This window comes from Jaculus jaculus, chromosome 1, assembly GCF_020740685.1.
Source record: "Jaculus jaculus isolate mJacJac1 chromosome 1, mJacJac1.mat.Y.cur, whole genome shotgun sequence".
Classification (NCBI taxonomy): domain Eukaryota; kingdom Metazoa; phylum Chordata; class Mammalia; order Rodentia; family Dipodidae; genus Jaculus; species Jaculus jaculus.
Window position 1 is genome coordinate 71,156,612 of NC_059102.1, and position 25,896 is coordinate 71,182,507.

Below are 25,896 nucleotides of genomic sequence, written 5' to 3' on the forward strand. Positions count from 1 at the left end.
GACAGGGGCTTTGCCTTTGAAACATGAAAATAACTACAACAGAAAGCTCATCTTTGTTAACTTCTTTTTTTCTCATTCACTTCTGTTGTGTCTCTTTTTTACTGGCTGAAGAAAGAAACAACTGTGACCTACATTTCGACTGAGTTTCAACTGGCTCTCCTAGTCTTCCAGTTTGCTCTGCAGCTTTACTCAGGTACTCATTTCTTGTTCCTGTCCTGGCAATAATTTCTTCTATGTATGCTCTGGTACTTCACAATAAAAAAAATAACATTTGAAAATGTTATTTCACTAAAATGTAAGGGAGATCCAAAATCTCTAAGCCTCATAGAACTCCAGATAATGTTCAACTAATTTTTAAATTATTACTTTACTTTAATTTTTTGACTGTTTTTTAAAATTTTTTTTCCTCATTTTTTATTGGACATTTTGTGGATATCACATATGTCTAAAAGTTACACTGTTAAATAATTTAAAAACCGGCCAGGAGTAAGGCCCTGGTCCAGAGCTCTGAATCAGAAGCAGTAAGGAGTGGGGGTGGTGGGCTGGGAGGCATACCTCCAACATCACCAAAACCCAGAAATTGAGGCTCTTGAACTCTTTCATGGGCCACCCAGGACGTGGGTCCATGGGTTATCCCAGGTACTTCTGGCTGCATCTCTCGGGGCAAGGTTACCAGCAAGGGGCTGGAGGGAACAGCCAGCCAAGTCTAGTGCCAGACAGCAGCCCTAAGTGGAGGAGGATGGGGAACGGACAGGTGCTGTGCGGCTGGAAGTGAGAGTGCAGCGAAGGCAGGCCGAGGCGGGGAGAGGCCGAGGGCAGTATTGCAGCAACGCGGGATGGGCCCTGGGGGCCTGTCCTGAGCGGCTGGTCAGGGGGCAGCTGGCGTCTCCAAGTGGCGTTCTTGACTGGAACCTGGCTGAGGGCTCACACGTTGTGAGTCCTCTTGGTGAGCTGGAGCTCCTCATCTACAAGCTTGGACTTGAAGTGTTTCTTGTGGGCCAGGATGTCTCCAGGCCACCTGGTGATTGTCTGCTTCTCACAGACCCAAATTTCCTGTGCAACCTGTTGAATGAGTCTGAAGTAATGGCTGACTAGCATCGTGCCACCCTCAAACTCACTGATGGCATCTGCCAGTGCATCAGTGGTCTCAATATCCAGGTGGTTGGTAGGCTCATCCAGGAAGAGCATGTGGGGGCTCTGTCAGGTCAGCCAGGCCAGACACACTCGGCACTTCTGTCCATCTGACAGGTTCCGGATTGGGCTCACCTGCTGTTTCCCAGTAAGGCCATATTGCCCAATGATCTTTCTCATCTCCCCCTTCTCCTTGATCTTTGGGTAGCACTTCATCATGTACCCTAAAGGGGCAGGTCCAAGTCCAGCTGTTTCTGCAAGTGCTGGTGGTAACGTCCTATCTTGACATGAGAATGCTTCCAGATCATCCCATTTGTGGGCAGCAGCTCTCCAGTTAGCAGCTTCAAAAGAGTGGACTTCCCTGCACTGTTTGGCCCTACAAGAACCACTCGTGTGTCGAGGTCAATACCAAATTCTAGATTATTGTAGATGCAAGGCCCATCTTTTGTGTACTTGAAGCTCATATTCTGTACCATAATGACGGGTGGTGGGACCTTGCCACATGGTGGGAAGTAAAATGAGAGTGTCTTGTCGCTCACAACCCTCTCTGTCAGTCCAGATGCCATCATTTACTGTAGTGTCTTCTCCTTGCTCTGAGCCTCCCGGGGCCAGCTTGGCACTGCCATGACCAAACCTGCTGATGTAGTTCTTCATGTGTGCAATCTCATCTTGCTCCCAGTGAAACCTCTTCTTCAGGTTCTCCTCCAGCTCGAGCTGTGCCTTTACATACTGATCATAATTACCCATATAATACTTCAGTCTTTGGTTGTGCATGTGGATGTTGTTTGTACAGATCCTGTTCAAGAAATCCTGGGAGTGAGACATGAGGACCAAGATGCCCTTGAAAGTCTTGAGCTCCTCTTCCAGCCACAGACAAGCGTCCAGGTCCAGGTGGTTGGCGGGCTCATCCGGGAGCAGCATGGAAGGCCCGATGAAGAGGGCTCTGGCAAGGGCGACCCTCATTCTCCAGCCCCCACTGAAGTCTTTTAGCTTCTTGCTCTGCATGGCACACATGAAACCCAGGCTGTGCAAGATCCGTGAGGCCCTCATCTCGGCCTAGTGGGCATCCAGATCCTCCAGGCGCTCATACAGTTCCATGAGCTTCTCACACTTGGCATCCTCATGAGCCAACCGCTCAGCCTCCCTCTCCAGCATGGCTCTCTCGGTGTCCACTTCCATCACACACTCTAGGGGTGTGTTGTCACTGGGAGGCATCTCTCGGGTCAGATGGTAGATGTCAGTGTGCTCTGGGATGGGCACCCCCCGCATCCCGATGGCAGAGAGCAGCATGGACTTGCCAATTCCATTCAAGCCAATGAGGCCATATCGATGGCCTCATTCCAGTTTGGTGTCACTGAGCAGCTCTTGACCGTGAAAGGTGAGTGCGAGGTTGATAGTGTGGATGTCAGTACTGTTGTGGTGAGAGGCCAGGACACCAGTGACAGCTCGCGCAGCAGCTTTCTTCATCTCAAAGTCCTCTAGTTCCTTGGTCAGCAAATCCACTTCTGTGGTGTCTCTGCCATTAGCCTCCTCGTTTCTCTCTTTGGCCACCTGTGGTTCTGTGGCGGCATCTTTTCTTCATGCCCCTTCCTGGGCTGCTGTCGCACCTTGACAGTTTCTTTCTTTTTGGCTGCCTTCTTCTTGGCCAGGTCGGAGGGCATGGTGATGATGAACCACAGGAGAAGGTTACTGTTCTTTCAGGAAATTGGGCCTCGCCGCTCGGCCTCTGTCACAACAGCTATTACTTTAATTTTAAATAGTATATATTAAGAATATCATTCCATACTCCCTTATTTTCATCCTCCTTTTAGACCCCTTTGCTCCTTAGTTTGACTTCTATATTATGATTATATGTGTATGTGTGGGTATGCACATTATTTTTTTTAATCTATGTAAAATTTAGGAACCACAAATCAGAGGAAATATATTACATTGTTTTTATGAGACTGGCTTAATTAATTTAATTGCATCAACTTTCCTAAAATAACGTAAATTTGTTTTTACTGTTTGAATAAAAACATCCACTTATACAACATTTTTATCCAATTATCTATTGCTGAATACCTAGACTAAATCTGTAATAAACATTGATATAGGAGAATCTCTATAGTATGTTGACTTTGGAGTTGTTTGGGTAAATATCCAGAAGTAATATTATTGGATTATATGATAGATCTATTTTTAGTTATTTGAAAGTCCTCAATCCTGACTTCTATAGATATTAGACTAATTTACCTTCCCTCTAGCAGTGCATAAGTATTCTCTTTTGTTCATTTCCTTGCCTGCATCATTTGAGATTTGTTTTCTTAATGCCTATATCTCTGATGCTGTAAGATAGACTCTCTATGCAGGTTTAATTTGCATTTCTCTGGTAGGGAGTAATGTTGAACAGTTTTTCTCATTTTATTGATTACTTGAATTTCACCTTATGAGATTTTCTGTTTTTAACTTTTTAAATTTATTGAGTTTTAAAATTTTTGTTTATCTGCTTACTTATTTTTCAACCTCATTATATTGTCCTATCTTCAGAGAAAAGAACAATGAAGTCACTCCATAGGAATAGAGACTATGTGATCAGGCACAGCTGAGATTTTTAAACTTTTTTTTTTATTTATAACCTTTATAATTATAGAGAATAAACCATGATAATTCCACTTTGCTAAAAATCACATAGTTGTAGTTACTTGAACTCAAGCCTAGATCTTCAATTACACTCCATTGAACACTGTGTTTATTTTTATTCTTGTGTCATTCTGTTTTTATTGCTATTGTCCTATAGTAGAGATTGAAATCAGGTATTGTGATATCATCAGAGGTGTTCATTTTGCCAAGTAAATTTTTGGCTATATGAGATCTTTTGTACTTCCATATTAATTTTGGGATTGTTTTCTCTAACTCTAACTCTGTGAGGGAGGTTGCTGGGGTTTGGATTTGAATTGCATTGAATCTGTATATTACTTTCGGTAGGGTGGCCATTTTAACAATATTAATTCTTCCAGTCCATGAACATGGAAGGCTGTTCCATCTTCTCACATGTTCCTCCAGTTCTCTCTGCAGTGTTTTTTTTTTATTTTTTTTAATTTCCATTTTATGGATCTTTTACTTTCTTGGTAAGGGAGACTCCAAGGTATTTGATGTGTGTGTGTGGGTGTGTGTGTACGCGCATGCGTGTGTGTGTACTCTAAAGGGTACAACTTCCCTGATTTGTTTTACCATATTGTTGTCATTTATATACGCAAAGGATAGTGATATTTTTCATGTTGATATTATATCCTTCTCCTTTGCTGAAAGTTCTTGGACAGAAAAATTTCCATATATGAGGTATAGAATCATGTTATCTGAGAATAGAGCTAGTGTCACTTGTTCCTTTTCGATTTGTATCCCTTTTATTTCCTTCTCTTTTCTTATTGCTTGAGCTAAGACTTCAACTAATATATTGAAAAGCAATTGTGAGTGTGGCCACCACTGCCTACTTGCAGACCTTAATAGAAATGCATAAAATTTTTGCCCATTTAATATAATACAGGCTATATGTCTGTTGTATATTGCCTTTATCATGTTGATATATGGTCCTTCCATTCCTATTTTCTCCACTGTTTCTTTTAATATTTTTGTTTATTTTTATTTATTTAAGAGCAATAGATACAGAAATAAAGAGACAGAGAGACATATAAAATGGGCACACCAGGGCCTCCTTATGCATCTGGCTTACGTGGGTACTGGGGAAGCAAGCCTTGAACCAGGGACCTTAGGCTTCACAAGAAAGTGCTTAACCGCCAAGCCATTTCTCCAGCCCCCACTGTTTTAATTATGAAGGAATGTTTAATTTTGTCAGAAGTCTTTTACTACATTTATAAATATGATGATGTGGTTCCTGAGTTTCAGTCTGTTTATGTGAAGTATTATGTTTCTCAATTTCTGTTTATTGAACCAACCCTGCATCCCTGGGATAAAACATAGTTGATTGAGGTGGACTATGCTTTTGATGTGTTCATGAAATCAGTTTGCAAAGATTTTACTATCTCTTTACTTGATTGGCTATTTTCTTTAACATAAAAGAAAATTTTAATTTTATAAGGTCCCACTTTCAAAGTGTTAGTCTGATTTCCTGAGTAACTTGAGTCCTATTCAGAAACTTTTCTCTATTCCTGTACCTTGGCATGATTTACTTACACTTTTCTTCAGCAGTTTCAAACTTTCACGTATTTCATTAAGGTCTTTGTCCGTTTAGAGTTAGTTTTTTTTTTTTTTATTAATTAGTTTTATACTCAGAGAATACAGTCAAGTTGGTTCCATTGTTAGCCTCCTCCATGTACTACCCCTCCCCTTGACCCCTTCTTGTTGAGGTATATGGGTCATGCATTGTGGAATTAGCCCTCAGTTATGGGTAGGAGGAAATGTCTGCATATCATGACCCAATGTATGGCTCTGACATTCTTTCTGCCCCCTCTTCTGCAAAATTTCCCTGAGCCATGTTGAGTTAATTTTTGGTCAGCTTCAGTGATAAGGTTTTGGGAGCCTCTGTGTCTCTGAATATCTGATTTGGTAGGAGTTGATTGTTCTTTGTGTTGATCTCCTTTATCCTTGTGCTGGTACCAGGTTCACCAAGAAAACAGCACCCTTGCTTATTTCTTTTTGAAGCAGAATGAGAGATAGAAACTTGGAATCATTTATTCTGATTTTCCCAGCAATATTTGTTCAAGAGACTATCTTTTCCAGTATATATTTTTGACAACCTAGTCAAAAATTACATGGCTGACTTCAGGCCAAGATGGCGACAGTCTAGCTGGGCTGCAAATACCGGGGAATGAAAGGCAAGAAATTAAGGGTTATCAATGTCTTCTTGACACTGGGAGGGCACAGAATGGGGAAAAACAGGGAATTGCGGATCCTCTCTCGGGTGGGTAGTCTACCCCCCCATACAGTTGCCATGGCCCGTGCCCCAAGCTGCTGTGCTCTGATCGCGCACCAACCGGCCCACTGCCCTATGCTGTGATCGCACACCTGTGGGGACCTCCACCCCTGTCCTCTGTTTGCACAGCCGCAGGAACCTCCACCATTGTGTTCCAATCACACAGTGGCATCTTGCTGCACTGTGCTCCATTTTCACACCCGCGGGGACCGCCACCGCTGTGCTCCAATTGGGAGGCCACCAGACCCAACGCTGCTTTGCTCCAATCGTGCGTGCACCGGCCAGCCTCCACTGTGCCCCAGTCCTGTGCCTGCCACAGCTGCCTCTGCACTACAATTGCATGTGCAGTGGGCCCATTCCAACAGTAAGGGCCACACAAGCCCAGACTGAGTCACTAGCTCCAGCTCAGGTGCCATCCCCTACCTGTCTGTTGCTGCCCATTCCCCAAATCTCTGTGGTGGGGGAGCGCAGACTGTCTCCAGGTCCCAGTGTTCCCAGCCAGAGTTTGGGCAGCTTTAGGGCTTGCTACCTCAGTCCCCCTCCAAGCTCGAAGGCAGGCAGCTTTGGTGTATTATTGGGTGAGAATTCAGGCAACTTTGGCGCCCCTGTCAGGCAGTAGATAGGCAGCTTTGGCAAGAGAGAGCCAAAACACAGGCTGCTTGGCAAGTGCCCCAAGCTGCCTTGGATTCCCATTTAGCTAGAGCCCAGGCTGGTCCACACACCTACCTGCCCATACACTGTCATGGGTAAACCGCAACACAAAAGAAATAACATGAAAAATAAAATGCAAGAAAATCCAGATAGATCACCCAGTCTAACAAGGATTATATCTAACCAAAACATAGAAGAGTTTCTAGGATCAGAACATCAAGTGAAAGCTGTGAGCAATGCAACCTTGATCAACCTACTGCTAGAATTTGCAGGAAAGCTACAAAGGACCGATAATCATGTGGATGCTACCATCACTAAGCTAGGGCAATATGATAAGACATTGGAAGGAATTCAAAGAGAGCTAAGAGAGTTGAGAGAGAGTGAAAAAAAAAAAAGGACCTTAAAAATTAGCTGGCCATACTAAATGAAAACATAAAGAAATGCAAGAATGAATTCCAAGAATCATCAAGAAAATCAGAAAATGAGGTGAAAAGAGAGCTGGACAGAGTGATGGAAGTGATACATAGGAAAGTAGTAGAAAATGCAAACTTAATTGAACAAGTCCAGAACTCTCTAGAGGCTCCGTAGAATAGAGTCAGCGAAGTGGAAGATAGAAACTCTGACCTGGAAGACAGGATGGAAGAAACAGTTCGAGAGTTCAAAAATTTCAGTAAGTTCAAAAGTTCCTGTGAACAGAACATGAGGGAATTCTGGGATACACTCAAACGTCCTAATATCAGAATCACTGGAATACCAAAAGGAGAAGAATTTCAGACCAAAGGCATGGAGAACTTATTTAACAAAATAATTGAAGAAAACTTCCCCAGTATCTTAAAAGAAAGGCCCATCAAGATACAAGAAGCGATCAGAACTCCAAACAGACTGGACCAAAGGAGAAACTCCCCAAGACATATTATCATTAAGACTCTAAACATTGACAGCAAAAAGAGAATCCTAAAAGCAGCTAAGGAAAAACAACATACCACTTTCAAAGGAAACCCCATCAGAATTACTTCAGATTTCTCAATGGAAACCCTGAAAGCTAGAAGGGCCTGGAATGAAACTCTACAAACTATAAGAAACTATGGCTACCAACCTAAACTACTCTACCCGGCAAAAGTCTCTCTCATAATAGATGGTGAAAGAAAAACTTTCCATGACAAAACTCAGCTTTACAATTATATGAACACAAAACCAAACATAAAGTATTCCAGAAAATTCTCACAGAGAAGAAACAAATAACCAAACACAAATGCCTATAAGAAGCATATTAAAACAAGAAGCAAACCCGAATGGAAACAAAAAATTTAAAATTCCATGAAAACACCAACACACCTCTACCACCACAATATGGCAGGGATCAAATCAAATCTCACAGTCATTACCCTAAATATTGATGGCCTTAATTCACCCATCAAGAGACACAAGCTAACAGAATGGATCAAAAAATTAGACCCCTCAATCTGCTGCCTTCACGAAAACCACCTTACCACTAAAGACAGAAACCTCCTCAGGGTGAAAGGGTGGAAAACAATATTCCAAGCAAATGGGAGTAAGAAACAAGCAGGTCTAGCTTTATTAATTTTGGATAAAATAGACTTCAAACCAAAAATAATCAAAAAAGACAAAGAAGGCTGCTTCCTACTTATCAAGGGAACAATCCATCAAGAGGATACTACAATCATAAATCTGTATGCACCAAACATAGGGGCACCACAGTTCATAAAACAAAACCCACTTGACAATAAAACAGAAATAGCCGCCAACACCATTATAGCTAGGGAATTCAACACACCATTATCAGTAATAGACAGATCATCCAAACAGAAACTCAACGGGGAAGTAAGAGAGCTCAACAAAACCATAGAGCACTTAGACCTAACGGACATATACAGAACTTTCCATCCCACATCCACAGACTACACATTCTTCTCAGAAGCCCATGGAACATTCTCTAAAATAGACCATATACTGGGTCATAAAGCCTGCCTCCACATATTTAGGAAAATTGACATAATTCCCTGCATGATATCAGATCACAATGCTATATTGCTAGAAATCAACAACAAAAGACCCACCAAGAATCCCAAAAGAAGAGTCCAGGACCAGATGGATTTCCAGCCGAATTTTATCAAACCTTCATGGAAGAACTCAACCCAATCTTTCTAAAACTGTGCCACACAATTGAAGAACAGGGAAAGCTACCCAACTCCTTCTATGAAGCTAGTATCACCCTAATCCCAAAACCAGGCAGAGATGCCACAAGAAAAGAAAACTACTGGCCTATTTTCCTAATGAACATAGATGCAAAGATCCTGAACAAAATACTCGCAAACCGAATCCAACAACACATCAAAAGCATTATACACCTTGACCAAGTGGGATTTATCTCAGGAACCCAAGGTTTGTTCAACATACAAAAATTTGTCAATGTAATACACCACATAAACAAGCTTAAACAAAAACCACATGATCATTTCGATAGATGCATAAAAGGCCTTTGACAAGATACAACATCACTTCATGATCAAAACATTGGAGAGGGGCTGGAGAGATGGCTTAGCGATTAAGCGCTTGCCTGTGAAGCCTAAGGACCCCGGTTCGAGGCTCGTTTCCCCAGGTCCCACGTTAGCCAGATGCACAAGGGGGCGCACGCATCTGGAGTTCGTTTGCAGAGGCTGGAAGCCCTGGCGCGCCCATTCTCTCTCTCTCCCTCTGTCTGTCTTTCTCTCTGTGTGTCTGTCTCTCTCAAATAAATAAATTAAAAAAAAACATTGGAGAGAATTGGAATAGTTGGTACATATCTTAACATAATAAAGGCAATATACAAAGCTCTGAAGGCCCAAATAATAAATACTTCATGGAGAGAGACTGGAGGAATTTCCATTAAGATCAGGAACAAGACAGGGATGTCCTCTCTCACCTCTGCCTTCCAATATAGTTCTGGAAGTTCTAGCTCAACCAATAAGACAAGAGACAGAAATAAAATGGATACAATTTGGAATGGAAGAAGTTAAGTTAGCTCTATTCGCTGATGACATAATCATATATGTAAGTGATCCAAGAGACTCTATCCCAAAACTCCTGAAGGTGATTAACTCCTATAGCAAAGAAGCAGGATACAAAATCAATGAACAAAAATCGGTAGCATTTCAGCATGCAAATGACAAAGACACAGAAAAAGAAATAAGGGACATAGTCCCATTTTCAATAGCAACAACAACAAAAAAATAAAATACCTTGTAATAACGTTAACCAAGTAAGTAAAATATCTATACAACAAAAATATAAAAACACTCAAAAAAGAAATTGAGGAGGACTTGAGAAGATGGAAAGACCTCCCATGCTTCCTGATAGGCAGAATTAACATTGTGAAGATGACAATCCTACCAAAGACAATATATAGATTTAACTCAATTCCAATTAAAATCCCTACAGTGTTCTTCACAGATATAGAAAAAATGATCTCAAATTTCACATGGAAGAGCAAAAGGCCTTGCATATCTAAGCATATCCTCAACAAAAGAAATACCTCTGGTGGCATCACCATACCTGATATAAAGCTATACTACAAAGCCATAGTAATAAAAACAGCATGATACTGGCATAAAAACAGGAGTATAGACCAATGGAATAGACTTGAGGACCTGGAGTTTGGGTCAAACAACTATAACTACTTGATATTCGAGAAAGGCCCGATCAGTATAAGCTGGAGAAAAGATAGCATCTTCAAAAAATGGTACTGTACAAATTGGATAACCAAATGCAGGAACTTGATCCACACATTTACCCATGCACTACACTGAAATCCAAATGGATTAAAGACTTCAACATAAGACCAGAAACTCAAATACTACTGGAAGAAAATATAGGAAGTACTTTCCATGATATAGGAATGGAAAAAGACTTCCTGAACAAAACCCCAGTGACTCACAATCTTAAACAGTCACTCAACCAATTGGATCATATGATGCTGAAGAGTTTCTTGACAGACAAGCATATAATAATCAAAGTCAATAGATTACCCACAAAATGGGAGAAAATATTTGTGGGTTATCCAACTGATAGAGGCCTAATCTCTAGAATCTGCAAAGAACTCAAAAATCTAAACAATAAGAAGACCAACACCCCACTCACAAAATGGGGCAAAGAGATGAACAGGCAGTTGACAGAGGAAGATATACAAATGACAAACACACACTTAAGAAAATGTTCATCATCCCTAATCATCAGAGAAATGCAAATTAAAACAGCTATGAGATTCCACCTTACCCCAATAAGGATAGTAAACATCAAAAAATCAAATGAAAATAAATGCTGGTGAGGATGTGGAGAAGCAGGAACACTCATTCACTGTTGGTGGGAATACAGGATGGTACAACCACTTTGGAAAGCAATATGGAGATTCATGAAAAAGCTTACTATAGAGATACCAACAGACCCAGTTATACCATTACTGGGCATCTACCCTAAAACCTTCAAACCACAGGCCAGAAAGATTTGCTCAACCATGTTTGTAGCAGCTCAATTCGTAATTGCTAAAGGCTGGAATCAACCCAGATGTCCATCACTAGAAGAATGGATAGCTAGGATGTGGTACATCTACACAATGTAATTCTATACAGCAGTAAGAAAAAATTACACAAAGAAATTTGAGGACAAATGGTTGAACCTGAAACAGATCATTCTCTGTGAACTTACCCAATCTCAGAAAAAAATTGACACATAGTCTCACTCATCTACAACACCTAACCTGAATCTACCCAAGATACCTTACATTCCCAGCAAGCACCTCATGGACTAGACACTAAGATGGATGGGGAGGGAGGGGAGGGCATTGAAGGGGTGGGAAACACTAATCTGGACCCAAACAGCAATGGTACCATAAAATTCTACTTCCTAAATGGCAGACCAAATGGCTGAACCTTCACTAGCCCCTATGGGAAACACCTGAACCACAAGACACTGGAGCGTGTAGGATAAAGTATCACCTAAATCTTTTACATCTTCCTTCCCTTCCTCTCTCCCTAACCCCCCCCCCCTTCTCTAACTCTTGTATATTAGTTATCTTTCTCCTCATTTTCTTAGTGGGCACTGACCTGTAACCCCCACTACCAGCATGGGGCTATCATACACAATGAGCTTTTGATCAGAGAAACCTGCAAGTTTTCCTAAAAGAATGACCGACTTCTGTCAGAGTACTTGATGACCCAACAAAGGTCAGTGGTAAGACCCTATTGCTGAAGACTCCATATGCAGCTGACACGTAAAATGGAATGGCATGGCTGGAAGCTAGGAGAGAGTTAGTCCCCAGACAGTCAGCATGTCTAGTGCCAGAAGGTGCTACATGGGTGACTGGGGGAAATGACCAATATCTGTCCAAGAAACTCATGGTCTAACCTACTTAGCAACAAATAACCTGTTGTGATGCCCACACAAGTGCAATAGTGGCACACAGCCATGGTGGGGAACCAACTGCTCTTGATTTGGCTAACTGATCCCCTCAATGGTACCGAACCCATACCTGGAGCTGGGAAATAAGTCAGAACCATATCCAAACATAAGCCCACTCTCCAATATCAAGCTACTATCAATCGTGGGGTACAATAGGGCCTACACCTATTAAACTCTCTATCAAAAAAAGTAAGTGTTATCTCAATTTTTCAGGTGCTAACTTACTGTCTGTTGGAGAATCTGCTTCTCTTTTTCAGATAGGTGCATATCCTAAGGGGAGAGCCCCCCTATTATACCTCAAAACAGGCCGCCTGAAACTAAGGAAAATTGGCAAAAGAAGCAAGGGTGATGTTTTCCTGTGAACCGGATACCAGCACAAAGGGGAAGGAGACCAACGCAGAGAAAAATCAATTCCTACCAAATCAGAGAGCCAGCGCCTCAGAGGCCCCCAACACCTCAACACTGAAGCAAACCAAAAATGAACCCAACATGGCTCAGGGAAATTTTGCGGAAGAGAGGGTGGGAAGAATGTCAGAGTCACATGTTGGGTCATGATATGCAGAGACATTTATGGTACCAATAACTGTGGGCTAACTCCAAAATGCACAACCCATTTACATCAACAAGGAGGGTCCATTGGGAGGGGGTAGGTCATGGATGAGCCTAAACAATGGTACCAAACTGCCTGTATTTGCTGAAAAGAAAACTAATAAATTTTTAAAAATTACATGTCTAAGGCTATTTGGTTTTATACATAGGTTTTCTCTTCTGTCCCATTGATGTACATGTTTGTTCATGTACTTGTGCTAGTAATAACTCTGTGCTTTATTCCAATGTTTTTGTTGCTATGTTTTTTATTTTCTAATAAGAATAAATTTATTCAATGCCTTAGTAAATGTTTTGATTATAAGTATCCAACAGCATAAAAAGTACCAAACCAGATACATAGATTTCTAATACATTAAAACAAAGTGCTTGACTACAGACAGCTCATCCTACAGGCACAGAAATGGAAGGGGAAGATGACTTTTTGAGATTTAGTACTAAACAAATAAATACAAATGTAGAGATAATCCATTCTAATACATTCTACTATGAATACTGCAGCCAAAATGTACAAAAAAAATTTCAAAATAACTCAGGAAGACTGGACTCATGTGCTCCATCCTCCAGTGCTGTGGACAAGCTGACTGATTAACTGGGTATGTACACATAGTGGCTTGTACTAGGTAGGCTGTTTTTTAGAACAATAAATATAAAATGTTGACTAAGAACTGGAAAACATTAGGATACCCATAAAAGTGGCCTGCTCCATATACAACTCAGCTTTACAAATCCAGTTTTCAAAATGAGCACGATTTGTGTTATCTTATGGCAGGCACATGTTCCATCATGAGAAGTCTGAAAAGGCATATTGTTCTTTCTGAACTTTTTCAGAAAAGAGATGATCAGAGAACTTTGGCTTGGGTTCAACTGAGCAGTGTCTGGTGAGGATTTAGATATGCAATACATCCACATTCAGCATATCTCAGTGCTCAAAAAGCCCAACCCAAAGAGGCAAAACTTATCCTAGCTAACATACCTACCTCTTTTCGTCTAATCAACTTTAAATAGAAGAGGGGAAAAAGAAAAACCCAAAGCCTTAATAGGTCAAACAGCTTAATAAGTCAAATAGCTACTGCATAGACAAAGCCTCCACAAAAGTCAAGTGAGGTAATCCAGAGCTAAAACTGAATTGTGTAGCTTTTAATGATGTCCACAGATAGTTCTGTAACATCATCATCAATTATTTACACACTGCAAGCCTTCTGGGGAGCTGTCCCCAGAACCATGCACCTATGTTCCTGTCAACCGAAAAATTATGCAGTCTCTCTTGCTTGTTTAGCATTTTTAACTGTGTTCTCTACTGTGTGGTGATGCCTTGGTACTATTGTATATCTTCTTCATCATACAAGCTCATCTCTTCTTCAGTAGGAGCTCTGGTTCATATAAGGTCTTTTTTTAAAATTTTATTTATTTATTTATTTATTTATTTATTTATTTATTTATTTGAGAGCGACAGACACAGAGAGAAAAACAGATAAAGGGAGAGAGAGAGAATGGGCGCGCCGGGGCTTCCAGCCCCTGCAAACGAACTCCAGACCCTGCACCCTGTTGTGCATCTGGCTAACGTGGGACCTGGGGAACCGAGCCTCCAACTGGGGTCCTTAGGCTTCACAGGCAAGCGCTTAACCGCTAAGCCATCTCTCCAGCCCAAGCTCAGCATTTAGAAACTATTAGCTCCCTGTAGGGAAAGGTCATGCTACTGAGTCAGGACAAATTATCCACATGTGGAAAAAGAGTGTAGCCAGCTATCTTAGAAAGTTCCCCAACCACTGCCTGTCTATACAGAAAGACGAAACTACATATGGTTATCATAAAACAAATCCCACCTTTATCTCCTGAAATCCCTTAAATCCATTCATTAGGAGGGGATTAAAAAAAAAAAAAAGACTTAAAGAGCACTTTGAAGCAGCACTCAGCTTTCCTATGGAATAGTCAACATCTTAAATATTATGTGCACTTTTTTTTTCTTGCATTAAGCTAGACACTGGCTTTAGAGTTTGTAGGACTGGGGAAGGGGTATAACCCATTCAAATGTTTATTCTAGAAAATGTCTTTTGGTGTAAGAGCAGGTATCTAAGTGAAAAATAGAAGGGACAGTTTGTTGCTTTGTGGTCTTTTCAAAATTTAAGTTGCTTTCTGTTTCTGCAAGACCTCAGTCTCCCTCCTGAGTGGAGAGGGGCAGAGGTGCCCACCCTGCTCCTCCAGCTTCTCAGCCACACTTTTTTATTGCTGCCGCAGGGCTTGAACACGTGAACATAAATGAGGACTTCCCCAAATTGGCCCTTGTAGATGATCCCACAGCACATTTTCTGTCTTTTCCAGTAAGTAAGATCTAAAAAGGAAAAACAAAAACTGGTGTTCTGTTAGAGCTAGAAGCCATCTCTGTATCTTAGCCATCATCTGACTGGTTACTGTATCATGGAGACTGGACTGTAGAGTCGCTGGAGGTGGTACTGTGGGCATCAGGCTTGTGGCATTTAAATTCCTTATGCAGTTTACTGATCTGGCTGCTTTTGATTCCATTTTCATATAGATTTTTCACTTTCATTGGTTTCAATGTTGACATTAGGCTGGGTCCTGCCCTTGCATCTATCACATGATCCCTTTGTTTTAATTTTAATCCTGCTGTCAACTTCTTCCATCTCTTCACAAGCAGCACACAGGCGTTGCAGATATCTCCTGAGTGAGTCTCGCACAGCCCAACACAGCTCTGGAAGTCCTTTTCATAACGTTTGCTTTCAGTTAAACGAGAACAGGAGGACTTGGCTCTGCAATACAACAGCCCTCTATACTTCGGTACATCTTCGGCATGTGGAAACCCAACATCCTTTCTTCTGGGCAATAGTCTTCCAAGAGCAAGCCAGGCCACGCAGTAGGTGACCCTGCGAGCACTCTGTCCCCCTCAGCCTTGTCCAGAAAGATTGTCTCCTGAAGTTCTGCAGTTGCTACTGCAGCAGCGGGGGGGTATAGATTCCGAGTTCCCTCTCTGTTTTGATATATATGTATATATTTTAATGTTTTTGTTACTATGACTTTGTGGTTTAACTTGACATCAGGTTTTGTGATACCTCCAACATGATTACTTTTGCTCAGGATTGCTTTAGCTAGCATGTGTGTGTATACACTCACGCGTGTGCACACGTGTGCATGGGGGCACTTAAATGCAAATTTTAATGATTAGTTTTTCTATTTACATGAAGAATGGCATTGGTATTTTGGTCAGGATTGCACTGAGTCTGTATGATTGTCATTTTCCTAATTCAGGACCACAGGCAGTCTTTCTATCTTCTAGTGTCTTCAATTTCTGTACTCCATGTCTTAAAATTTCTGTTACAGAAATTTTGTTACAGAAGTCTTTGATTTGAGATTCTTGATTAAGTTTATTCCTACTTTTCCATTTTTAAGGCAAGTGTAAATGGAATTATTTCCCTGATTTCTTTCTCAGGATGTTTTTAATGGGTATATAGAAAGGTTATTTATTTTTATTAGTTAATTTTTTGTTTCTCTTTAAATATTTATTTATATTTATTTATTTATATTTATTTATTTGACAGAGAAAGAGAGAGAATGGTTTGTGCCAGGGCCTCCAACCACTGCAAATGAACTCCAGATGTGTGCACCCCTGTGCATCTGGCTATAGTGGGTCCTGGGAAATCAAACCTGGGTCCTTTGGCTTTGCAGCCAGCCATCCCTCCAGCCCTGATTGTTAATTTTGTATACACCTACTTTGTTAGAATTTTTTTTTTCACCTTGGAGAGTAGTTTTGGTTTAGTCTTTAGGGACTCTATGTATAGTATCATATTATGTGCAAAAAGGAACACTGATTTCTCCCTTTCTTTTTGTACCCTTATCTTGTGTTGGTGCTGAAGCTAAAACTCTGATGAATATATTGAATCTAAATGTAGAAAGTAGAAATTTTTTTAAAATAGTGGAAATGCTTTGATTTTTGTCTCTTAATTGCTGTAATTTTGAGTATGTATTGTAATGTATAATATTTATTATATTGAGATATATTCCCTCCTTTCCTAATCCATTCAGGGATTTAATCATGAAGTCATATTGGGTTTTGGCAAAATTTTTGGCATCTATTGAAATGATAGTTTTATATTCTTGATTCCATTTATAATATGTGTTACAGTTACTGATTTATGATTTTTGTATGTTGAAGAATCCCTGCATCTCTGAAATGAAGCCAACCTTATTGTGGTCTTTTTCACACATTTTAAAATTTGTTTAGCAAGTATTTTGTTGAGAATTTTTACATCTATGCTCATCAGAGTCAGAGTGACTGTTCTATATATTTTTTTGTATTTTGAACTTATATGGATTTGGTATTAGGATAATAATTTTTTTTTTTTTTTTTTTGGTTTTTCGAGGTAGGGTCTCACTCTGGTCCAGGCATAATTGTTTTTTAAAGAGTATGGTACTGTTTCTTCCATTTTCATTTCATGTTTGAAAAGCATTGATGTTGCTTGTTTTAATGTTTGGTAGAATTCAGTAGTGAAACCATATGGATCTATACTTTTTTTTAGTTGAGAATATTTTTTTAATTAATTAATTAATTTATTTATTTATTTGAGAGTGACAGACACAGAGAGAAGGACAGATAGAGGGAGAGAGAGAGAATGGGCGCGCCAGGGCTTCCAGCCTCTGCAAACGAACTCCAGACGCGTGCGCCCCCTTGTGCATCTGGCTAACGTGGGATCTGGGGAACCGAGCCTCGAACCGGGGTCCTTAGGCTTCACAGGCAAGCATTTAACCGCTAAGCCATCTCTCCAGCCCTAGTTGAGAATATTTTTATTACTATTTTAATCTGACTATGTGTTAGAGATCTGTTCAAATTGTTTATCTCATCTGGGATTAATTTCAGTTGTATTTTCATATACATTTACATTCACATCCATTTTTATAATTATTATTTTATATATTATTTTATATAATTAATTCATGGAATACACATTATTATGCTATGTCTTAACTTTTTTTGCATTTCATTGCTAACTATTAAAATATCACTATTTTCAGCTCTAATTTTATTAATTAGGATTATTTCCTGTTTTATTTGTTAATTAGCTAAAAGTTTGTCAATATGGTCAATATTGTTTATATTTGCAAAAGACAAGACAAATTGTTTCATTGACTTATTTATATTTCCCTTTTTTTTTTTTTTTTTTGAGGTAGGATCTTGCTCTACCTCCAGCTGACCTGGAATTCCCTCTGTGTTCTCAGAGTGGCCTCCAACTCTCAGCAGTCTTTCTACCTCTGCCACCCAACTGCTGGGATTAGAGGCATGTGCCACCATGCCTGGATATTTTTCCATTTCTTTAATTTCAAAGTTGGTCAAAATTTTTTCTTTATATCTAGTGATTTAACATTTCTTGTTCTTACTTTCAAAGGCCCTAATGTACATTGTCAACTTATGATTTGGTATCTCTCTCACTTTTTATTTATTTATTTTTAAATTTTTATTAGCATTTTCCATGATTATAAAAAAAAATCCTATGGTAATTCCCTCCCTCCCCCCCCCCCCACTTTCCCATTTGGAATTCCACTCTCCATCATGTTACCTCCTCATCACAATCATTGTACTTACATATATACAATATCAACCTATTAAGTACCCTCCTCCCTTCCTTTCTCTTCCCTTTATGTCTCTTTTTTAACTTACTGGCCTCTGCTACTAAGTATTTTTATTCTCACACAGAAGCCCAATCATCTGTACCTAGGATCCACATATGAGAGAGAACATGTGGCACTTGGCTTTCTGGGTCTGGGTTACCTCACTTAGTATAATCCTTTCCAGGTCCATCCATTTTTCTGCAAATTTCATAAATTCTTTTTTTTTTTTTTTTTTTTTTAACCACCGAGTAGAACTACATTGTATAAATGTGCCACATCTTCATTATCCATCCATCAGTTGAGGGGCATCTAGGCTGGTTCCATTTCCAAGCTATTATAAATTGAGCAGCAATAAACATGGTTGAACACGCAATTCTAAGGAAATGAGACAAGTCTTTCGGATATATGCCTAGGAGTGCTATAGCTAGGTCATATGGTAAATCAATCTTTAGCTGTTTTAGGAACCTCCACACTGATTTCCACAATGGATGGACCAGATTGCATTCCCACCAGCAGTGTAGAAGGGTTCCTCTTTTTCCACATCCCTGCCTACATTTATGATCATTTGTTTTCATGATGGTGGCCAATCTGACAGGAGTGAGATGGAATCTCAATGTGGTTTTAATCTGCATTTCCCTGATGGCTAGTGACGTAGAACATTTTTAAAAATGCTTATATGCCATTCGTATTTCTTTCTTTGAGAACGCTCTATTTAGCTCCATAGCCCATTTTTTGATTGGCTTGTTTGATTCCTTATTATTTAACTTTTTGAGTTCTTTGTATATCCTAGATATTAATCCACTATCATATATATAGCTGGCGAAGATTTGTTTACCATTCTGTCGGTTACCTCTTTGCTTTTTTCACTGCGTCCTTTGCAGTGCAAAATCTTTGTAATTTCATGAGGTACCAGGGATTAATCTGTGGTTTTATTGCCTGAGCAATTGGGGTTGTATTCAGAAAGTCTTTGCCAAGACCAATATGTTGAAGGATTACCCCTACTTTTTCCTCTAGCAGTTTCAGAGTTTCAGGTCTGATGTTAAGGTCTTTAATTCATTTGCACTTAATTCTTGTGCATGGCGAGAGAGAAGAATCTATTTTCATCCTTCTGCAGATATATATCCAGTATTCCCAACACCATTTGCTGAAGAGGCTGTCTTTTCTCCAATGAGTATTTTTGGCATTTTTATCAAATGTCAGGATGGCTATAGCTCCTTGGGCTTACATCTGGGTCCTCTGTTCTTTTCCAGATCTACATGTCTGTTTTTGTGCCAGTACCATGCTGTTTTTCTTACTATGGCTCTGTAATACAGGTTAAAATCAGGTATGGTGATACCACAAGACTTAGTTTTGTTGCTCAGTATTATTTTAGATATTCGAGATTTTTGTGATTCCAAATGAATTTTTGGATTGTTTTTTCTATTTCCATGAAGAATGATTTTGGAATGTTGATAGGGATTGCATTAAATGTGTAGATTGCTTTTGGTAAGATTGCCATTTTCACAATATTGATTCTTCCAATCCAGGAACAGGGGATGTTTCTCCATTTTCTAGTGTCTTCTGCAATTTCCCACTTGAGTGTTTTAAAGTTCTCATTGTAGAGATTCTTTACTTCCTTGGTTAGGTTTATTCCAAGGTACTTTATTTTTTTTTGATGCCATTGTGAATGGGAGTGATTCTCTGATTTCATCCTCTGTGTGTTTGTTGTTAGCATACATGAAGGCTACTGATTTCTGTGTATTTATTTTGTACCCTGCTACAGGGCTGTAGCTTTCGATCAGCTCTAACAGTTTGCTAGTAGAGTTTTTAGGGTCTTTTATGTATAGAATCATGTCATCTGCAAATAATGATAACTTGATCTCTTCCTTTCAATTTGTATCCCTTTTATGTGTGTCTCTTGCCTTATTGCTATGGCTAAGACTTCCAGAACTATATTAAATAAAAGTGGGGACAGTGGACACCCTTGTCTTGTTCCTGATTTTAGTGGAAAATCTTCCAGATTTTCCCCATTTAGTAATATTTTGGCTGTAGGCTTGTCATAAATAGCTTTTATTATATTTAGATATGTTCCTTCTATTCCCAGTCTCTGTAGGACTTTTATCATGAAGGGATGCTGGATTTTGTCAAATGCTTTCTCTGTGTCCAATGAGATGATCATGTGATTTTTGTCCTTCAACCCATTTATATAATGTATTACATTTATAGATTTGAGTATATTGAACCATCCCTGTATCTCTGGGATAACGCCTACTTGGTCAGGGTGAACGATCTTTTTGATATACTCTTGTATTCTGTTTGCCAATATTTTGTTGAGAATTTTTGCATCTATGTTCATGAGGGAGATTGGTCTGTAATTTTCTTTTTTTGTTCTATCTTTGCCTGGTTTTGGTATCAGCGTGATGCTGGCCTCATAGAAGGAGTTTGGTAGAATTCCTTCTTTTTCTATTTCCTGGAAAAGCTTGAGAAGAAATGGTGTTAGCTCTTTCTTAAAGGTCTGGTAATATGCAGTTTGAATCCATCTGGGCCTGGGCTTTTTTTTTGTTGGGAGATTATTGATAACTGTTTGGATCTCCATATTTGTTATATGTCTATTTAAGTGATTAATCTCATTTTGATTTAATTTAGGTAGGTCATATAGGTCAAGGAAATCATCCATTTCTTTCAGATTTTCATACTTTGTGAAGTATGTGTTTTTATAGTATGTCCTATGATTTTTTGAATTTCTCTGGAATCTGTTGTGATGTTACCTTGTTCATCTCTGGTTTTATTAATTTGTGTCCCTTCTCTCTTTCTTTTGGTCAGATTTGCTAAGGGTTTATCAATCTTGTTTATCCTTTCAAAGAACCAACTCTTTGTTTCATTAATTCTTTGGATTTTTTTTGTTTCTATTTAATTAATTTCTGCCCTAATCTTTATTACTTCTTCCCACCTACTGATTTTTGGTTTGCCTTGTTTTTCTTTTTCCAAGGTTTAAGGTGAAGCATTAGGTCATTTACTTGTGACCTTTCTAATTCCTTAATATAGGCACTTAAAGCTATAAATTTACCTCTTAGAACTGCCTTCATTGTGTCCCAGAGATTTTGATATGTTGTGTTCTCATTATCATTTGACTCTATAAATTTTTTGAATTCTTTCTTGATTTCTTCATTGACCCATTCATCATTTAGTAGTGTATTGTTTAGTTTCCATGATTTTGTGTATGCTCTCTAGCCTTTCTTGCTACTAATTTGTAGTTTAATTCCATTGTGGTCAGATAGAATTCAAGGAATTATTTCAATTTTCCTGAATTTGTAATGATTTGCTTTGTGTCCTAATATATGGTCTATTTTAGATAATATTCCATGTGCTGCTGAAAAGAATGTATATTATGCAGCTTTTGGATGAAATGTCCTGTATATATCTGTTAGGTCCATTCCTTCTATGACCTCATTTAGTCCAGATGCCTCTCTGTTTATTTTTTCCCAGGATGACCTGTCAATTTATGAGAGTGGGGTGTTAAAGTCACCCACTACCATTGTGTTTGGTGTTATCTGTGACCTTAGTTCTAATAGTGTTTGTTTGATGAATTTGGGAGCCCCCATGTTAGGTGCATATATGTTTAGGATTGTGATGTCCTCCTGTTGGAGTGTGCCCTTAATCAATATAAAGTGACCTTCCTTATCTTTCTTGACTAACGTTGGACTAAAGTCTACCTTGTCAGATATTAGGATAGCAACCCCTGCTTGATTTCTAGGTCCATTTCCTTGAAACACCGTCTTCCAACCTTTCACCCTAAGATAATGTCTTTCCTTTATAGAAAGATGAGTTTCTTGGAGACAACAAATTGTAGGATCCTGCTTTTTTACCCAGTCTGCAAACCTATGTCTTTTCATTGGGGCATTGAGGCCGTTGATATTAAGAGATATTATTGAAAGGTGTGTATTTATGTTTGCCTTTTTGTGTGTGTGTGTGTGTGGTTCCAGTTCTACCTGTGCTCTATGGCGTTAACTAGTGTTTGAGTATTGCTTGTTTTTTCTAGGTTCCTTATCTGTGTGCTTTTCCTTTTCTTCAGCATGGAGGATTCTATCAAGTATTTTCTGTAGAGCTGGTTTTGTCTTCAAATACTCCTTTAACCTGCTTTTGTCATGGAATGTCCTTATTTCTCCATCTATTTGAATGGATAACTTTACAGGATAAAGTAACCTTGGTTGATAGTTGTTATCTTTCAGAACTTGGAGTATATCACTCCAAGCCCTTCTGTCTTTTAACGTTTGTGTTGAATAATCTACTGTAATCCTGATGGGCTTGCTTTTGTAGGTAACTTGATTTTTCTCTCTAACTGCTTTCAATATTTTTTCTTTGGTGTGTGTGTTTGGAAGTTTGATTATAATATGGCAAGGAGAGGTTCTTTCCAGGTTTTGTCTAGCTGTGGTTCTAAAGGCTTCTTGTATCTGCATTGGCACTTCTTTCTCAATTTGGGGGAAATTTTCTTCTATGATTTTGTTGAAGACGCCTACTATGCCTTTGGAGTGGAATTCTTCTCCTTCTACTATGCCCTGAATTCTTATGTTTGATCTTTTCATAGTGTCCCAAATATCTTGAAATTCCCACTCATACTTTTCTATAAGTTTGTCTTTCTCTTTGTTGGACTGTATTAGATCTGCCACCTGGTCTTCTAGTTTAAATATTCTGTCCTCTCCTTCATCCATTCTACTGCTGAGATTTTTTACAGAGCTTTTTATTTCATTAACTCTTCTCTTTATTGCTAGTAATTCTCACTGATTTTTCTTTATTATGTCTAGTTCCTTGTTTATGTCTTGTATTGTCCTCTTTATTTCATTAAATTGGTGGCCTGTGTCTTCTTTGATTCCTTTGGTTTCCTCTTTAAGTTCCTCTTTCACTCCTTTGATTTGTTCTCTGACATCTTTGAACATATTTACAATCATTCTTTGGAAATCTTTCTCAGGCATTTCCTCTAACTCATTCTCCCTGGAGGTCATTTCTGATGCATTAAGACTTTTAGGTGGATTTATATCGTCTTGCTTTTTAGTGTTTTTTGTGTTATAATGTATATATTTTTGCATCTTGGATTAAGTTAATGCTTGGATTTTCTAGCTATCTGGGTATTCTTAACTGTATCAATTGATTTGATGTTATATGTTTTCAGGGTAGGAGCTTAAGATGTTAGGTATGGCTCTTAAGACTCTCAGAGTATCTACAAAGGTGCTCCTAGGGGTTGAGTTTCCCTGCTATGGGAGTATTCAAGTAGGCTGAGTGGAATAAAATACAGGTAGATTCTAAAAGTTAACTAAACACTGTACCCATTCAATCAAAAACAGCCCCAAGTATGTATGCCCCAGTAGTTACTATAACAACCAGATCCTCTATCAACATAGAGGTTAAGATTTCTGCTCTGTTGAGGGATCTAAGTCAGCTTGTGACCAAGTGAGACCCTTCCCTGGTGCAATCCCAGTTACCTTGGATGATTTTGGTCTCAGTCAACTTGCTGCCTGGGTCATCAGGCTGCTGTACTGATTTCTGGAGCTGGGCCCTGGCTTTTCCTGCTGGGCAAACTGAGCCTGGCAACTGTGGCCCTGCAGATCAGCACCCCTGCTGCTGGAACTGCTGATGCTGAAGCTGCCTCTGCTGGTTCTGTCAGCAGCTGAAGATGCTGCTGCTGGGCTCACTGCTTCTGCTGCCTCTGTTGCTGGTGCTGCTGTAGCTGCCATTTCTGGAGTCACTGCTGCTACTGAAGCTGCTGCTGCTGGGTCCACTGCCACTGCTGCCACTGTAGCTGCTGCTGCTGCGGGATCTGTCGATGCTGCCGCTACTGGGTCTGCTGATGCTGGGGCCACTGTTACTGGTGCCAGAGGTGCTGATGTTGCTGCCGGACTCTGCTCCTGCTTGGGTCCCACTGTTGGCCCATGTTGGTGTGGCTAGGTCCCAGTACTGCTGCTCTGTTCGCTGCAGTTGGGCTCAGGCAGTGGGGGAGGGGAGGGAGCCACAGCTGCTCTGGTTCTCTCGCTGTTCCATGTGTTCTTCTACCTCGTCGTCTGCTCCTCCATTGCTCACTGCCACTCTCCCTTCACATTTCCTGAGTTGTGGAGATCTCTGGTGTGAGTGTAAAATCCCTGCACCTGGCATTTCCTGTGGCTGGAGCTGAGCCTGGCGGCTTTCTGGTGCTGCAGTTGGCAAACCTGCCGGAACCGCTTTTGCCAGCCTGTGTGGGCTCTGGATGCTCTGGATCTCTTCTACTTCTCTGCTGCTACTTCAATTTCCTATACACGTCACTTTTTAATAAAAGTGTGTATTTTGCTGAGTTTTTTTGGTCTTTACCCCCTCCCCCTCCAGGCTGTTTTGGCGTGGTACTTATGCCGCCATCTTAACCGGAAGTCTTCTGGCTTTTGTGTACTATGGTTAACCCGTGTAGCATGCAGAGCAGCAGCGATTGATCTGCACACACCTTCCAAACTCACACTCTCTCTCATTTTTTAATATAGGGACCAGTAGCAATAACTTCCCTTTTAGGACTCCTTTCACTGTATCCAATAGGTTTTTGCTATGTTGAGTGGTCATTTTTGTTAATACCAAGGATTTTTAAAAATATTTCCTTATAGATTTCTTCAATGAACCATTCATTCACCATTTTTGTAGTTTCATAATTGAGCTTGCTGCTGATATCAAGTTTTATTTGATTGTAGTCAGATAGAATACAGGAATTTATTTCAAGATTTGTTTATTAGTATTGTACTCAGTGAATATAGTCAAGTTGGTACAATTGTTAGCCTCCTCCATCTCCTACCCCCTCTTCCTTGCTCACAGTTATGGGTAGGAGGAAATGTCTCTGCATATCATGACCCAACATTTGGCTCTGACATTCTTTCCTCCCCTTCTGCAAAATTTCCCTGAGCCATGTTGGGTTCATTTTGGGTCTGGTTCAGTGATGAAGTGTTAGGAAACTGTGTTTCTGGATATCTGATTTGGTAGGAGTTGACTGTTCTCTGTGTCCATCTCCTTCACCCTTATGCTGGTACCCAGTTCACCAAGAAAACAGTACCCTTGCTTGTTTAGCCAATTATTCTTAGTTTCAGCTGGGGCCCTTTTGAGGTATGATGGTGTGGTTCCCTCCTTAGGATCTGCATCTATCTGAGAAGAGAAGAAGATTCTCCAACGGGGATTAAAGTTAGCACCAGATAAATGGGATAACCCTTATTTTTTATAGAGAATTTAGTAGGTGTAGGCCCTCTTTTAGCCCACAATTGTTGTTAGCTTGATAACAGAGAGTAGGCTCATGTTTGGATATGATTCTGACATGTTTCCCAGCTCAAGGTTTGGATCCTGTTCCACTGAGCAGATCAGTTAGCCAAATCAAGAGCAGTTGGTTTCCCTTTTGATGAATTACTTTTTTTAATGTCTATGCACTGACTTTATCTCTTCTGATTAGTTTTTGTTTGGAGTCTATTTTTCCAGGCATTAAAATAGTGACCCTTGTTTTTTAACTCTCTTTACTTGGAATAACTCTTTCCTTTCTTTCATTCTAATGT

The 25,896-nt window shown here is 39.8% G+C and overlaps 2 pseudogenes; both read right to left on the bottom strand.

The window, feature by feature from the left end:
- Positions 1-924: 924 nt before the first annotated feature.
- Positions 925-2,792, bottom strand: LOC101605004 (annotated as a pseudogene).
- Positions 2,793-14,906: 12,114 nt separating this feature from the next.
- On the bottom strand, positions 14,907-15,586 carry LOC101604721 (annotated as a pseudogene).
- Positions 15,587-25,896: the final 10,310 nt, after the last annotated feature.